The 17,196-nt window shown below is 47.0% G+C and overlaps 1 protein-coding gene across 15 annotated transcripts in view; it reads right to left on the bottom strand.

Moving 5' to 3' along the window:
- The window catches only part of IL1R1 (interleukin 1 receptor type 1), a 64,421-nt gene that overhangs the window by 26,304 nt on the left and 20,921 nt on the right, over nucleotides 1–17,196 (bottom strand). For 2 of the 15 annotated variants that reach the window (XM_037807785.1, XM_037807778.1), the window contains exon 1: nucleotides 8,447–11,311. The exons of 10 other annotated variants lie outside the window; for them this stretch is intronic. The gene's annotated coding sequence lies outside the window, so the exon portion shown is untranslated. Of the gene's footprint in view, nucleotides 1–132; nucleotides 8,413–8,446; nucleotides 11,312–17,196 lie in introns of those variants that run through there. 3 more of the 15 variants (XM_037807779.1, XM_037807781.1, XM_037807777.1) reach the window with 3 other exon arrangements.

Genomic DNA, 17,196 nt, shown 5'->3' with positions numbered 1-17,196 from the left:
AGTCCGACGGCTTCTTCTGTGACTTCTGACCTGCCCTGAACTCATTCTATCAGAAGCCTCTCCCCACGGCCTTGCAAACCTTCCCCCATCCCTTTTCCTCAAAGCTGCGAGTGCCAAGTCACCCAGGCTCACCCTGGCTGAACGCCCCTGGCGGCTCAAGCTTCTGGCTCTGGGACCCAGGGCCCTGGTGGCATGGGGTGGCTTCCACGGTTGTTGGCCTTGACGCTACCTGGGTCAGGGGAGAAAGCAGTAGAGAGCAGGCTCTCCCTTCTCCAACACCCCTGAGCCATAGGTGGGTCCTAGAGAGGAGAAGAGAAACCGGTCCTACACACATTCCATGTAGTAAGAGCTCAATAAATACTTGTGGCAGAAAGGAAGGAGGGAGGGAAAAGATATCTATCCACACCCACCCATCCATCTTTGCCTTGGATTCCCTAGGCACTAAAACCTGCTAAAATCAGGAAAAAGGGAGAAGGATGGGACATGGGTACTGAGTGTGGGTCAGAAAACAGAGTGCAAGGGAACTGTTACTAGCGTCTGGAGATGGTTGCGAGTCACTCAGGACAAGTAGAATCACGACCAAAGGAGTTGTCCAGATGGCAGACAAAGTGTTGGGGGTGGGGAATGACTCTGAGTGGGGAGAATAGTTGTAGGGCTAGAGATTGGGACCTGATAACACCAAGGAGAATTCTAGGTAAATAGAACCTTCTTTATTCAGAGGCAACTTATCTATATCAGTGGTGGTTTTACTAAAAAATGATCTGTAGTAATATTCAAAACATTCCTTTAGAATGGAAGCAACCCAGGTGTTCATCAACAGAGGAATGGATAAACAAATGTAGCATATCCATACAACGGAACATTATTCTGTCGTAAAAAGGAAGAAAGTTCTGATAAATGCCATGCTACAACACGGATGAACTTTGAAGACATCATGTCAAGTGAAAGAAGCCAGGCCCAAAAGGACAAGCATTGTGTGATTCCACATCTCTGAAACATATAGAATAAACAAGTCCATAGAGACAGAAAGTAGATTAGAGGTTACCAGAGCTGGGGAGAAAGGAGGCTGGGAGTTACTGCTTGAAGGTTACAGAGTTTCTGTGTGGGGTGATGAAAACCTTTTGGAAATGGATGGTGGTAACAGCTGCACAGCACTGTGAATGCAATTAATGCCACTGAATAGTACACTTAAAAACGGTTAAAATGGCAATTTTTATGTTTCACATGTTACCACAATAAAATTGTTACAGATAGAAAATATGTACAGAAAATGCCAACAATAAAAAGTCACAGATCCCTTCCACTGTGTTATTTTTGGGGGGATTGTATTCTCCTCACAAAACAAAGCTATTAAGAAAAGGGAAAGGATTCAACCACGCAGTAAATTAGCAAGCATAACATACTGCTCCTCCTTTTCTGCCTCAGGCGCACCTTCCCTGTAGCAGCGTTCAGCCCATGACAGAGGCACCAGTGCAGGGCTTGGGGTGCTTGATGCCTCAAAATTGTCCCCCAACCCAGCAGCCCTGTCCTTCCGAATGTCTCAGTGCTCCGTAATGTGACAGCAGATGGGAAGCTCGGCTTTATATAGTAATCACATTAAAAAGCCAGTGATTGTTAAGATGTTCTTGAGGACACCTCCCATTGTTTTTTGGCGACCACATATTTGGAAAGGTCAGTGGATCACAAAAGGACAACAGCACATGGAACACATATACAAAGCTTCTTTCTCATTAAAGATAAAATGAAAACCCACATGTGAGGCTTAAAACGGTTCCTGCTAGATCCGGAATAAGAAAATGCAAAGTGAACCGAACTGCACGAGCACTAAAGTACAAGGAGAAACTATGAGCTTACGGCCCCTCCAGAACGATGCCCACTTTCCAGGAAGGGCTGACTTCGCCCACTGGCTTCCTCTCACTCAGCACCAATGCGGGAAAAGTGACGGCCGGAGGACAGACAGGCTGAAGTGACGGTGGGAGGACAGAGGGAATGACCCAAGGACCCGAGCATGCTCCGCAAGCCTAGGCCCCAGCACATGAGGACGGGACATTCTTCCCACTTTGTGGCCACACTGACTCTATCGAACCCTTCTTACTCTGCAGGAATTCCCCACCACCTTGAGGAAAGTCCTTCTTTTCCTGAGGAATTTCCCACGTTGGGAATCCTGCCTGCCAAGATCGAAGCCAGCACCCGGCGTCCCCACGTGACGTCAGAACGTCGACAGGACGCAAGCACGCACGCATGCTCGCACGCACACGCACAGCCGGTGGGGCCATGCCCGGCGAGGGGGCCCGCAGAGGCCGCAGAGCTTGCGGGCTGCACTAGCGGCGTCGTGCTGTCCGGCAGCCGGCGTCAGCTGCTCCGGTGAGCGGAGCCCGGCTCTACCCCGGGGGAAAGCCTTGCTTCCCCCCGCTCCAGCCTCCATACAGCCCTGGCCACTCCGCAGGCCCCATGGGGGCCGGCCCAGGAAAGAGACCCGCAGAGGCCCTCAGCTGGGAGGGAATTCCAGGGGTCCCCGGTACCCGGAGCACGGTCAGGAAGGGGGTGCTGTGGACACAGGTTCCAAGTGGGCACGTCTTGTTGGCCCTCCGGAACCCTCTCCAGATGGAGGTGTGTGGCTGCAGGAGGGCCAGAGCGGGGCCCCGCGACAGTGCAGGCTGGGGTGGGGCCTCTCTAGCCCGGGTGTAAGGGAACCCTGCAGACTGCCAAACCCCTGCAGAAACCCTAGAAGAGACAGGGGCAGCAGTGGGTGACTTTTCCTTCTTCCAAGTAGCCAAACTCCAAATCTAAAAGGAAATCCTAACTGTACTTTGCATATTTCTGCCTCAAATCAACTCACTCTTCCACCTTTACATTGTGTCTCATAAATACACTCACTACTGCTTTTTAATGTGATCATATGTGTATATTTGACATAACGGAGAAGTAGAGAATTTGACTCCAGTTAATTTGGCTATAACTGCCAAAGTGACTGTGGATGAGTCCCTGGAAAAAGCAAGGCCTAAGAGATTTTTTAGCACCTGAAATGTCACAACCTACCCATTGCATTAAAAAGTCAGTGGAAACATGGAGAATGGGTATTGAAACTGTGTCCATAATTATGATTTTCATCTCTTACCCCTTTGCCATATGGATTCAAACACCTATGAATAAACAGTCTCTAACATTTTTTAAAAGGAAAATGTTAGTTTTAAAGACAAAAAAAAAAAGGAATTTGCTTATAAAGCCATAGAACCACATGTTTGTGGAAAATACTTTAGAATTCTGAACTTATTCAAGCCCTTGTTTCTCAAACTAGAATCCACAGATCCTCCAAGAAGCTGTAGGCAGCCAAGGAACCCAGAGTCTGTCTTCCGGGGGTATTAATTTTATCCAAATATTTTTTAGAGGGGAATTATTTTTATATTAAAGCAAACATGGCTGTATTGAGTGAAAAGAATGTCTAAGATTTAAAAAAAAAAATATGAAGCATCAGAGATATATCCCTTAAGGCAAGTACTTTGGAGAGCTAAGTTGAGCATTTACTTTCTACTTTCCAAGACAGGTCCTTTGGTGGGAATATTTGAGAGGCACTGGCCTAAGTAAATGCCCACAGTCATCACTATTCTGTCCCAATCATGAGAAGTTAAACCCTCAGGAACTCATGAACTCACATCCACCGGGAGAGACAGAGCAACTTAACCTTAGCTAGGGGGTCCCCAGGGACAGTTCCACACCTAAGATGGGAAAGGAGAATTTGGAAACTACCACAGAGGAGAGAGGATACTACCACAGTGAGCTGGAAATGTGGCATAACTGTTTCCATTCTTTAGAGATCAATAACACAGATGCCACCACACACAGAAATCCTAAAAACCCCACTGTGCCTTAAATAGAACTATTACTATTTTCTCCCAGAGAAAAAGCTTTATAAAGTCATGAGCAAACAAAACCACTCCCATGACAGGGCAGCAGAAACTTACTCAGCATCTCAGAAACCCGTTGAAGAAACACAAAAACTGTGGCCATATTCCTATCAGCAGTTTAATCTAAAAGCCTCGCTCAAAGTAGATTTATCTAGATTAGTTGGCCACATAAACGCGGGAGTAGGAAAGTTTTTTGCATCAAGTATGCAAAATGATGTGAAGATAAAAACTACCGCAGAGGTTTCAGGTGTTGCTATTAAATCTAGATTATTTGGCTAATGTAAGAAACAAAGTCACAAGATTGGTGGTTTCAACTAAGGCACATAGGTTTTAAGCCCAAAGGGGAAACTGAGGCCCAGAAAGACGTGATGGCTGTTCAAGTATGGCTATAAACAGGAAGGTGAGCTAGACTCAAGCTTCTTGACAACTAAGTTGGAGTTTGACAACTTCTCCACTTTGTCCCTAGGCTCCTTGACAACAGGAACCTAAATCTATAGACAGGATTGGGTTCTGTCTCCTATTCCTACCCCCAACCCTTTCTAAACACGTCCCATCTCCTTCCCTCATGCCTCCGACACAGCTCTGCTCCAGGGATTTGCCAGGACCTAGGATACAGAGGCCACTACCACAGAGGAGTTATCAAAATGTTGACTGTGAGAGAGAGAGAGAGATTGATTGATTGATTGATTGATTCCCAGAGCACTGCCTTTTTTGGTCAGGTAGGAACATCTCTACTTCTCAAATTGGAATCTACACATGGAATCTCAGAGGACTGAGCATCCTCTACAACAATGTTTACATTGTTTTCACTTCTGTGATTTTTCTATTGAGGGCAAATTTGCATATAATGAAACACACACATCTTAACTGTACAATTCAAGAAATTGTGACAATTGTACATACCCGGAATACGCCATCAGTATACTGACCATCTCCAGCAGATCCCAAAATTCCTCTGTGCACCTTTGCAGTCCACTGCCCACCATAGGTGGCAAACACTGCTCTGATTTCTATCACCAAACCAATGATCCTTCAACAGCTAATGTAAGTGGATTCTGGATGGCTAGCTTATAACCTCTCAATGCCCTGTTATTTCAGAGCCCATGTTTGCATGTGGTTCTCAGTGGGGAGGTATGGCCTCTAACAGAGCATTTCAGAAATGCTGGGGAAAGGGACACTTTCGGTTATTACAACAATGCATTCAGTAGAGAAGACCATGGAAGCTAAACATCTTGCAATGTGCAGGAACGTTCCACCCGGTGAGGACTTGTCGCATGTTTGGCACGACATCCAAGAGACCCACAGACATTCATGCCAATAAAAATCATATTTATAATTTTTGGAACCTAGCACCTACCACCATTCTACATTTATATAAAAAATATATTGTTGGCACAATTTTCAAACATATTGAATTACCCAGAAGACACTGACATCTGTGCCCCTGACAGGTTTCATCCCACTGTCTACAAGAGTGTTAGTGGTTGGCTACACTGCAGAACCGTCCTGGGGAGCTTTAGAAATATCAGTTCCTGCCTGTATTAGTTAATGGCTGTTAAAACAAGTACCATACAACAGGGTGGCTTAACAACAAGAATTTGGTGGTTCACAGGTTCAGAGGCCAGAAGGAAGCAAGTTCTTCCTCGGGCAGTGGTATCTTCTGTCTGATGGCAAATTTGGGGGGTTCCTTGGCTTTTCTGTCACAAGGCAATGCACATGGTGACATCTTCTTTCTGTTCTGGGTTCTGTTCACTCCCAACTTCTCACTTCCCCCATGGCTCCTCCATGTCCAATTCCCTTTCTTTTTAAGGACTTCAGCCATATTGGGTTAAGGCCACCCTCATTCATTTGGGCACAGCTTGACTAATAACATCTTAAAAGGTCCCATTTACACATGGGTTCATACCCAAAGAACCAGGGGTTGGGACCCGAACATGCCTTTGTGGGGGGCAGGATTCAGTCCCTAACATGCCCCACCTCCAGCCCCAACCCCCAGATATGCCAGGCTTGTGTGCGCTGAGGTTCAGTCCTCAAGGTTTACACTTTATACCTTTTTAAGTTCATTTCAGGCTCCATTTTATTTCTACTCTTGTTTTTCTTTCATCTGACTTTCAATTTATGATATCTTATTATCCTTGCTGGAATACATCGGGGATGAAAAAATTGTTTCCATCACTCTGCCATGTGTATACTCACACACATAGATGAAAAGAAGAGATGGTGCCAAATCCAAAGGTGTACAGACTTTGAGGAACCCCTTCCCCTTTCAACACTTGATGAGAATGTTCTGTACAGGGAGGGGCCCTCTACTCACTCCTGGGTTTTAGGTACTGCCCAGAGGCTGCAGTGGCAGTTCCTTGTGCCATGCCAGGCTGCCAGAGGGAGAACAAAACTCCTGAAAGAAAGTGCAAATCCTCTTGTACCACCAGCCTACCTGAAAACCTCAAAGAGAGGAAAATGTCAACCAAGCACCCTGACAGCAGCAGATGGAAAACATTCAGGGGATGGGACCATGGTTGGTGAATCACAGTTGCCCCACGATGACTCCTTGCCTTCTAAATGCAACTGGCAATTTAACAGTGGATCTGTCACTTAGCATAACATGAGAATCTCTTACTTTCCTACCCCTATGTTTTATTAGTTCTACCGCAAAGGTCAAACGTTGCTACTTTGAGATGTTCCCTCCACAATGTCTTGGCTTCCAGGTGGACACCCATCTCCCACTGATGCATCCCAGCCAGAGGTTTTCCATCCGCTGATTCCCCACAAACCCGGAGCTGGCCACAAAGTGCTCCTCGGCACTCTTGCTATTCTTTAGAGGCACACACAGCTGGGTCCATCATTTTCTCGTCCTCTCCACTGGAAAAGCTGAGTCGTGCCCCCTGGGCAGTGCAGCCAGTGTGCCCACACCCTGTCCAGAGGGGCAGATTTCAGCAAACCCCATTATGCTGAGACACTGCCAACATCCTGTGACTTCACGAAGAGGACTCAGGTCTGCTAGCGGGACTGTCATCAATTTTATGCACTGTGCTATCCCCAGCACTCGCAACATTGCCTGGCACGTAGCAGGCATTCAATAAATAGTGGTTAAATAAATGAATCTAATAAGCAATGTTCATCAACAGTGAAGAAATTACTCAAAAGATGCCACATGTTTCAGAACCATAAAGAAAATCTTGAGGTCACATCACGCTACATAAGGCAGTAGTGGGGCCTCTTAGAAATGTGGGATTGGTCCTGTCCTGTCAACGTCATGTGAGAATTCAGTTCCAACATCCGTTATTTCATGGAGACCGCCATAGTGTGCGTGGGTGCAGACAACGGTCCGCACGCAGCAGAATGGCAGCTGGCCAGATGAGACTGAAAACAGATCAGGGCATTTCACACTCATTCCCCCATCGAATCCCATCCTAAAGGATCCACTTTTTTCCTGGCACAAAACTTAATATAGGCTACTAAGACAGAATATTGAATGGCATCTGAAATAAGATATTAAGAAATTTAAAAGGTGTCTGAGGCTACTTATTAACTTGGGTGGGGAAAGGGCTGACAAACTCCCCCAGCACCGCCGCTTGTTTTCCTTAGTTCTTCAGTAGTCACAGAGTTCCGGTTTGTCCCTGCTCCTTCCAGAAGCTCAGCACTAAGCCAGGGTGCCCTGGACATCATGTCCCGGTGATGGATGGACCCCTGCTCACCTTCTCTCCATGCTGTCAGCAGTCCAGAGGCACCCCTGCCCTCAGTTCCTGGGCTGCAGAGTTTAAACCAGGGGAATCAGAGTCCACTCACTCTCCTGGGCAGCCGTCCCCTTTCCGGCAGCGCTCGGGGAGAGAGCCCTGGCAGGGGGGGACGGCTGAGAGCCATCACAAGGCCGGGGAGAAAGGCCTGGGGATCTGGAGTCCCCACGTCTGACTCTCTCTCCAGTTCTCCAACAAGTTAGTCGAGCTGGCCTGGCCTCTGCTTCCTCAGCTGGAAAATGAGGGTGATAAAAGCACCTCCCTGGCAAGATGAGTGTGAGGATAAAAGAGCAGGGAGTGCTGTGCTGCGCTGGACACGCTTGTTGTAAATCCTGAGTGTTTGCTTGGGTGTCTGCCTATTAGCTACAAGTCCCCGGCGTCATCGGTTATCCGGAGAGGAGGACAAGTGACCATCCTCGCAGCGTTTAAGGCTTTCACTCCTGACCTTGTTGACAGACTGGCCCTTCCGAGCCCACACCCCCAAGAGAGGAAGTCCTAAACCAGTTTACCGTGGCCAGATTAAAACGCCTGGACGCAATTTACACGCGAACACACACACACATACAACTAGAAACCTCTGGTTGGATTGGCAAGTTCCCCCAAAAAGGGATTTGAAAACCCTTTACGTCTGCTCCACACAGGAAACGAAAACACGGACTCCACCGCCAGCGCCTGGTACCCACCAGCGCTGCCCCCGTGCGCGGGACAGGACCCCCGCGGGCTCCCAGGGCCGAGGGCGCCGCCGGCTCCTAAAGCCCGCGCTCCCTCCCCTCGCCGGACCCCCGCCCGCTCCCCGCCTCCTCCTACCTGGCCGCGCCGCGGCGGGCGCTCAGGGCTCGGCAGCGCCGGGAGGAGCCGGGTCCAGCGCCGCAGGCCCGACGGGGGAGCCCCGGGAGCGGCGCGCGGGGGCTCCGGGGCGCGCGGGGTCGCCTCTCACATCCCGGCGGCTCCCCGCGCCCCGGTCACCCGAGAGAGCGGCGTCCGCCCGGGCCCTCCCTCCGTTCCCCAGTCCCGCCTGCGGGGCGCGGCTCCCGCTCCTGCCGGGATCTGCCGCCGCGGGGGCGGGCCGCGGGCGGGGACGGGCGGGCCGGGCGCAGGGCGAGCGGGCGGGCGCCGGGGAGGCCGGGGAGGCCGGGCAGCCCCTCTCCGACGCCGCGCCAGCCCCGGGCAGCCCCGCGATCGGGGCGCTGGTCGCGCGGGGCAGCCTCTTCCCGGGGCGGCCGCCCCCGCCGGGTGGGTCGGGTGGGAGCGACCTGGCTCTGCCACTCCTACGGCGGAGCCCAGGGGTGAGTCGGGGAATTGAGGCCGTGACCCGCAGGACTGTGTGACCTTGGACGAGTCATTTATCTCCCTACCTCCGTGTCCTTGTCTGTGAAGAAGGACCAGAGCATCCATCTCATGGAGTTGCTGAGGGGGATGAAATCAGCTGCCACCCATAAACCCGTGCCCAAGGGGAGAGGCTGCTGGCATCATCGCTAACGCCGTTGTGCGCCCTGATGAGAGAACAGCTTTTACCTGCGGTGCAGGTAGCAGCCTCCCGATCTTAATACCACGCTTCCGGCCAGACTGGTACTCTTGTCAACTGAAAAACCCCGTCTCACTTTGCAAAATGAGAATTCAGAGTAAGAGAAAGGCAATAAATAGCCAAGGTCACCAGGTCACCGAGCGGGTGGCTGGCGGGGCAGGCGGAGAACGGCCTGGGCACGCAGCAGCTCCACAGCCCTGAGCCGGAAGCCCGCTCTTCCACTATCGCTGGCCCCCGGGTTTGTTCTGAGCACTTGCTGTACCACTTCTGTCAAGCGTCTGCCTGCACGGAGACGGAGTCGTTGAGTAAATGACTGCTTCCTTCCTTCCAGTACATTCCTGCCCTTCCTGCATCCCTTCAGAGCCGGCAGGCAGTTGTTTCACTAACCCATCTCTTGATATGCCTCTTCAGAAACGCTTAAGGATTGAGGTAACCCACCGTCAGCTGCCCTAGACAATTGAGGGATGGAAGAAAACAGAAAGCCATGAGGGACAGCCACTTAGCCCTAAAAGCTGCCTGGGAGGCTCGCATGATGACAGTTTCTCAGCCGTTTCTCCGTCTTATCTGGTTCCAGAAGCTGGCATGATTCCCTCTTCTCGGAGAGCAAGCGTAGATCTGGAGCCTGTGATGCAGCACCATTGAAGTCCCTTCACCGTCCCCATCTCTTTAGTATTTCTCTGTAGAGCAGCGGCGCACCCAGCCTGGACTACACAATAGGGTCACTGGGCGGATTTGACTTTGCAATGCTTGGAACATAGCCCTGATAGATCCCTCAGAGCATCTGGGGCTAGGGCTGAACCATCGGTGTCTTTAAAGCTCCCAGGTAATTCCAACGGGCACCCAGAGTTGCAAGCAACTATTCTCCCTTTCCCACAATGATGCCATAATTCTGACTCCTCCCCCGAGAACTAACGTAACATGTGCATACAAGCGGCAGTCTACGGAAAGCTGAAACAATGAGCCATTACACATCTTGCCATTTGTGTAAAGAAGTTAATATGTAGTCTACAAAGAGAAAGTGACTTTAATTTGTGCAACAACGTAGAAATAAAAATTACAGCCTCCTTTTATTTTTTTTAAATACTGTCCCTCCCACTCACCCAGACCCTGTTGGCCTTCTAGCCACACAGGCCCCGAGCTCCAGGTGGGCCTCTCAAACACACATCCACTACAGGAATGGGATTGGAAGGCCGCCCCCTTCTCATCCACCTGGGATCTTGAAGGCCTGCCCTGCCTTATTCATCCCATGCTGACCACTTTCCCTGAATCTGTCCACCCTTTGTTCCCTTTCCTTGGATAATTGGCAGGCCTGCCCGGCTCATTTCACCTCCTGGATTGGAGAGTGGACTCTCCCGCGAGGGAGAACCTGTTATTCCTGTACTTCCCTCTGCTCAGGCCTCAGCAGCAGCACGGCACGCTCTGCAGACAAGCCACATGCGTCAGTGCAAAACACGCCTCTTACTGAAGAGGATGCTGTCTAAGGGCTTACTTCTTTGACAAAAACTTGCCAGAAATAGAAATAACACTCATAGCCTCTGGCCACCTTCTGAAGTGTGGCTCCCTCACCATCCTCCAGCCTCTGAAATGCTAATCACTCAGGAAACTTGACTGCCTGCCGCCCTCTGTCCCCAGGCCACCTTTATTAGGAAAAGCGTTATTCCCTGAGGATTTTCAGTCTATACCATACCCGTCAAGCTGCTCAGACACGGGACATGTCTGCCAAAGAATCTCTTTGGGAGAAGTAGCTGATGGTGTGCAGGAAACAAAATCACATTGACACATCTCCAGCCCACTGATTTTCAACAAGGGTGCCCAGTACAGTATATGGGGAAAGAAAGATCTCTTGAGCAAATGGTGTTAGGGAAGCTGGGTGGCCACAAGGAGCCAAAGAATGAATTTGAATGCCCACTTCACACAATATACAAAAATTAACTCAAAATGGAGCAATGATCTAAACATAAGAGCTAACACCATAAAACTCTTGGAAGAAAACATGACCTTGCATTCAGCAGTGATTTCATAAGTATGACACCAAAAGGAAAAGTAAATAAAATGAACTTCATCAAAATTAAAATCTTGTGTACATCAAAGGACACTACTAAGAAAGGGAAAAGACAACCTACAGAATGGGAGAAAATAGTTGCAAATCATATATCTGATAAAGGCTCAACGTCCAGAATATATAAAGAACTGTTACAACTCAATAACAAAAAAGGCAAACAATTCAATTTAAAAATAGGCAAAGAACTTGAATAGACATTTCTCCAATGAAAATATACAAATGTCTCATCATCACAGGTCATCAGGGAAACACAAAGCAAAACTACAAGATAACATTTCACCCCCCCAAGGATGGCTACTATTTAAAAAGATAACAATAATAACAAGTGTTGGCATGCATGCAGAGAGATAGGAACATTTATACATTGTTGGTGGGAATATAAAGGGTGAAGCTGCTGTGAAAAACAATTTAGCAGTTGCTCAGAAAGTTAAACACGGAATACCACATGACCCAGCAGTCCCACTTCTGGGCATGTACCCTAAAGAATGAAAACAGGGATCAAACAGACACTTACTTGTACACTAATGCTCATAGCATCACTGTTCACGATAGCCAAAAGGTGGAAACAACTCATGTGTCCATCAACAGGTGGATGGATGAACAAAATGTGGTGTATACATACAATGGAATATTATTCAGCCATAAAAAGAAATGAAGTTCTGATACATGAAACCACATGGATGAACTTTGAAGACACCATGCTGAGTGAAATAAGTCGGACACAAAAGGAAAAATATTGTTTGATTCCATGTATATGAAATACCTAGAATATGCAAACTCATAGAGACAGAAAGAAAATTGCAGGTTCCCGGGGGAAGGGAATGGAAAGGGATGGGGTGGGGGTTACTGCTTTAGTGGTTGCAGAATTTCTTTACCAGTGATAAGAAAAGTTTTGGTAATGTATGGTGGCATTAGTAGGACAACACTTGAATGTGATTAATACCATTGAATTGTACACTTGAAAGTGGTTAAAATGGGGAATTTTGAGTTGTATATAGGTCACCACCATAAAAAATGTATTAAATGTCACATTGACCAGTTCAACATGATCAGATAACTTGAAGAATAAAACCTTTCCTGTGGCCTGCATGGCAGGACACCATTTCCAAGTACTCTCCGTTTAAACACTCACACTGGGCTTGAAATCTTGAAAGAGGAAGCATTCCCTTGATTTCCAAAGACCAAAATGTTGGAGAACTTAGACCATAAAACTTATATCACAAACCATTAAGTACAAAAAAATACATGTTAGTGTGTGAAGTTATTTTTCTTCCCCATCCAAAAAAGAGCAGAGATGATCAGCTGGCAGGAAGGGGAGACTCAGAGAGGGTGTCCATTAGACCCTGGAAGATCTCTGAGAGGTGGCCAAGCTCCCTGATTCTCCACCACCACCAAACAAGAGAAACCCTGACCCTGCTCTGATAGAGGAGATGGAAGGGGAACCCTGGAAGAGAAGGAGCACCACTTGGCATCCCACAGTGGAGCCCTGGACACTGTCAGTCTCACAGCAAAGCCCCATATCCAACATGGCGCTAATCAAGGATTGGCTCTGGCAGCAGAGCTGCTGGAGGGCAGGGTGCCTCACAAAGCCTGGCGCCTCCCAGAGTGTCTTGCTTTAGCAGACAAGAGTCCCCAAAAGGGCCTTCAAAGGGGCCTGTGAAGGGGCTGGGAATCAAAGATCTGGAAGAGGCCTTGCATTTAAGTAAGGCAAGACAAGCATTATCTCAGCTGAGGCAAGAACAGAAGATGAGGATGGACTGAAACCCCACCCCAGAAGCCAGGACAATCCCTAAGCTCTTCTCTCCCCATCCCCTTCCCCCTCCCCCCCGCAAGAACCCAGATTACCCCCCCCACCCCCACCCCAGAGAAAAGACGAGGTCTGGAGGAGAAAGAACATTGACTAGCTACATTGCTACCCTCAAAGAGGCTTGAACCAGTGGAAACTAAATGACGGAACTGTCAAGATTTCTCACTGTTACCAAATGGAAATAGGGATTCATGAGTACATTGACATCAATTGTCAAGATGTAAAGAAAATTATTTTTGCACATGGCCACTCTGTGATTCTTGCTACATGTATTTTTAGTATTTATGATATTGCCAGTAACCTCTTAATACAACCGCAACCTTCCCTGAAATAGATTTAAAAAACCACTGTCCTAGATGAACTTCCTTTCACAGCCCAGGTTTTTGCCCCTTTCACACATTTTCCATCTCCTGATCTACAAATAATCACTTTTTTTTTTGTCTCTTATTACCTCCCAACATTGAAACATCTCAGTGTAAGAAGGCTTACACTCTCTTTCACTAAGCAGTTGTTTGTGGGCCTCTCTGATCATCTTTCTATTCAAATTCCTCTGATTTAGCAAGACCTTTACAATCAGAAAGCCACATCTGAACTGGAGATGAGAGCTGATAGTGTACCATGTGTCCTAAGACTGCCATGGGTAATAAACCATTTCTTCAACTCCTTCATAAGGAGAAGGAACAAATGATAGGCATGCCTGATAGCCCTTTCAATTTTTTGTTGTAATCACAGCTTTCAATCTTGCTCAGTGAAGCTGAAAGATTGAAGAGGCTCCTTGCACTGCGGTTTTCCCATGTAAACACAGAAAGAGCATGGCAAGATCCAGAGGCTGATTGACCTGATAACTTACGAGTACTGCTTCACCTAACAGAACCAGATTAATGGCTTCTTTCACTTAGGCCAGTCATCTGAGGTTTGATGATTGCTTCAATACGTGAAATTTAGAGCACCAAGAACTGAATCATTCACCACCACCCAATGAGCAGCCCTTGCAGGCTTCCCCCACGTCATCCAAGAGGTACCTATTGAAACTTTTGTGCTGAGTCGCATTAAATTTCTACGCTTCTCTTTCCTTGTAATTCTACAAGAACCCACCATCTATGGTTCTCTGCAAGTTTCTGTAATCAGTCTCTAAATTTTGTCACTCTTCCTTTTCTATAAGCACCTTCCAAAATCTAGATTTTGTTGTTTGGTTCGGGCCCTACTTTGATCCTTTCTGAATGTCACTGCCAATTTATCTTCAAGTGTCTCCCCCCAGCCCCCATAATTTTTTAAATTATTTTTTTATTGTGGTAACTGACATGCAATGCAAATTTTCCCATTTTAACCACTTTCATTTGTACAATTCAGAGATATTTCTTCCATTCACGATATTGTGCTACTATAATCACCACCCGTCGTAAGTGGCTTCCTTTTAATATGACCATTGTAGTAGATGCAAGATATTTGAAAATTCTTTACTGCTGAAGGTACCACACTAATACGAAGTGTTAATAATGAGGAAAACTGTGTGTGTTTGGGGGGGGGGGGGGGCGCGGGGAACTCAGTACTTTCTGCATGATTTTTCTGTATACCTACAACTTCTCTAATAAAAAATAAAAATAAAAATTCTTTGTTGCTACTCCAATTGAGTCTAACTTCCCACCCATTGAATCAGGGCTGGCCATGGTGACTTGCAGTAGACATGACTTCCTGGGTGTCCTAAGACCAGATCATAAAAAAAGCCTGTCAGCTTGTTCACAGTCCTCTAGGAATACTCCCTCTTGGAGCCCAGATTGAAGAAATCCCATGAAACAGCTCTTACTGTGTTGAGACCACCATGCTGTTAGAAAACTAATGCCACATGGAGAGACCACGTATATGTGTTGCAGTCTGCAGCCCCAGAATCAACTGTTGACCACGGCTGTGAGCCATCTTGGATAGTCACCCTGTCAACCCCATCAGCTGCCATTCAACTGCAAGTGATGAGAGGCCCCAATTGATAACCACCTTACTGAGCCTCATCAACCCACAGAACCATAATAGATGGTAATAAATTGTTTTCTTAAGTCACTGAGCTTCAGGGTGGTTCATGACATGGTAACAGGTTAACAAAACAATGGCCATACTCAGGAACGTGTCATGGTTCTCCGTTGTCCATCCTGTACCATATAAAGTCAGCCTAGTGTGCAAGGTCTCTGAGAATTAGAACAACACCCATCCACCTTCTCCAGCATAACCTCTGAACACACCACAGTAACAAAGGACATCCTTATTATTATCATGAGAATCTCACCTTCAAACAAAGGGAAAAAAAGAGTTACGATATGGTCAGATAAGTTTACTTTCAAATATACTATTTTGAGTAAAAGAAGTAGCTATCACCCCAACCTTCTCAACAAATGTTAACTTCAAGAAATGCTTCCATTTCTGGTGTTGTTAGAAATGGTTAGAATGGTTTTCTAAGAAATAGTACAGCCCGTAAGAAGTATCCTCCACTTCTTGTGCAGAAAGTGCACTTAAAAGAGTGAAGTGTAGCTTGTGACATGGTAATGGGTTAATAAAACAGAAGCAGAAGAAAAATCTAGCTAAACTCAGGAGAGCTACATTTGTTAGATCATTTCCCTCATGTTCAAAGATTATGTTAACACCCCAACTATTCTTCTCATCTTCCTTCAGAACAAACAATCTGGTAACAACTCAGCAGCAAGTGAACTGCTGTCCAAGAATAATCACTGTTATCCACTACCAGCCAGAGGGAGGATGGGAGCTGGGGAAGTTCTCTGCCTTGGATCTAAGGCTGGGAGAAGAGGCTAGAGTACCACTGATTCCTTCTTTGTCTCTTGAATCCCCATAAGTAAATTCCTGTCATAAGAGCCTGGCTGGTGAGTGTTAAGCTGTCCCTACCCTAGGACAGTTACACCTGCCGATGAAGCTCAGCTCACAGTCTAGAATGTAAGCTGGTATCCTCCTCTGAGAAGATCAAGGCCACTAAGACTTGCGTCTTCCAGAGAGTGGAAACCTGTGACCTCAATTCCAGAGGGTTGGCACAAAAGACTTAGGATCCAGACTGGACTCATCTGTGGACAGGACACACAGAGGGCCCCTGATGTGACTTACCCATGGGCTCTCAAGAGGAGATTCCAAGAATTCCCTCTCTTATCCCTCTAGACTGCGCTATCCAATACATGTACCCTCTAGAAAGATGTGGCTATTTAAATCAGTTGAAAATTAAATAAAATTTAAAATTCAGTTCCTCAGTTGCACTGGCCACATTTCAAGATCTCAATTGCCAAGCATTGCTAGTGGCTGCCATATTGGAGAGTGTAGATACAGAACATTTCCATCACTGCAAAAAGTTATATTGGGCATTGCTGCTCAAAATTCTAGACAATTCAGGGTCCCTGGAACAGGGGTCCTTCTTGGGCAAGCTAGTCTTCACCCAAAATGGACAGTCTGCTCCTTTTAAATCTATACCTGAGCAAGAATCTTCGTCACAGCTGCCCCTTTCCTTTCAATCAACCTTGTCATCTTTCAGTCCATCTTTCATTGCTCAGCTAAATGTCCCCCACCTCATCAGCCTCTGCTCATGTCCCCTATACATTTTATAGACATAATTTGTATATTATTATAGTTACTTTGCATTCATCCATATGATTTTGCATATGTTGTTTCATGTCTGTATTTTTATTTTTCCTGTTAAAAAATAAACATAAGATCTTCAGGGATAGGAACCATGTCTTTTTTGGAAGAGAGGAGGTTATCTCTCAATGCCCTGTCCCAAAACACTCATCTACAACCAGATCAGTACTCAGAATGTCAGAAGCAGTCAGCAGACCACAGCTGAGGAAGGGGGTGTAGGCGGGTGCTGTTTTCAAGCATCACCCCAAACCGCTCCTCCCGAGCAGTGATTTCTAGCAGAGGCCACACTGTGGCCCCTACTCGCAGGGTTGAAAATGCAGCAGCACAATATTTATTACTTTCAAATAGGGTTTTAAATGGTCAAAGATTGAAAACACAATTACATTCACAAATGGAATTATAAAATATTACCACGCTCTGGATTTTTGTCATTCCTTTTTGTTTGTTCTCTAAGAGAAATAATTTGTGGTGCTTCGCTCTGTTGCATTGATGTATTAACTGTGTGCTTGTCAAGGAACTTGGCTATTCCCCAAATAAATCTG

Source organism: Choloepus didactylus, chromosome 17, assembly GCF_015220235.1.
Source record: "Choloepus didactylus isolate mChoDid1 chromosome 17, mChoDid1.pri, whole genome shotgun sequence".
Taxonomy (NCBI): domain Eukaryota; kingdom Metazoa; phylum Chordata; class Mammalia; order Pilosa; family Megalonychidae; genus Choloepus; species Choloepus didactylus.
Note: the sequence above shows the minus strand (reverse complement) of the source record. Positions and strands in the feature narration are given on the sequence as shown.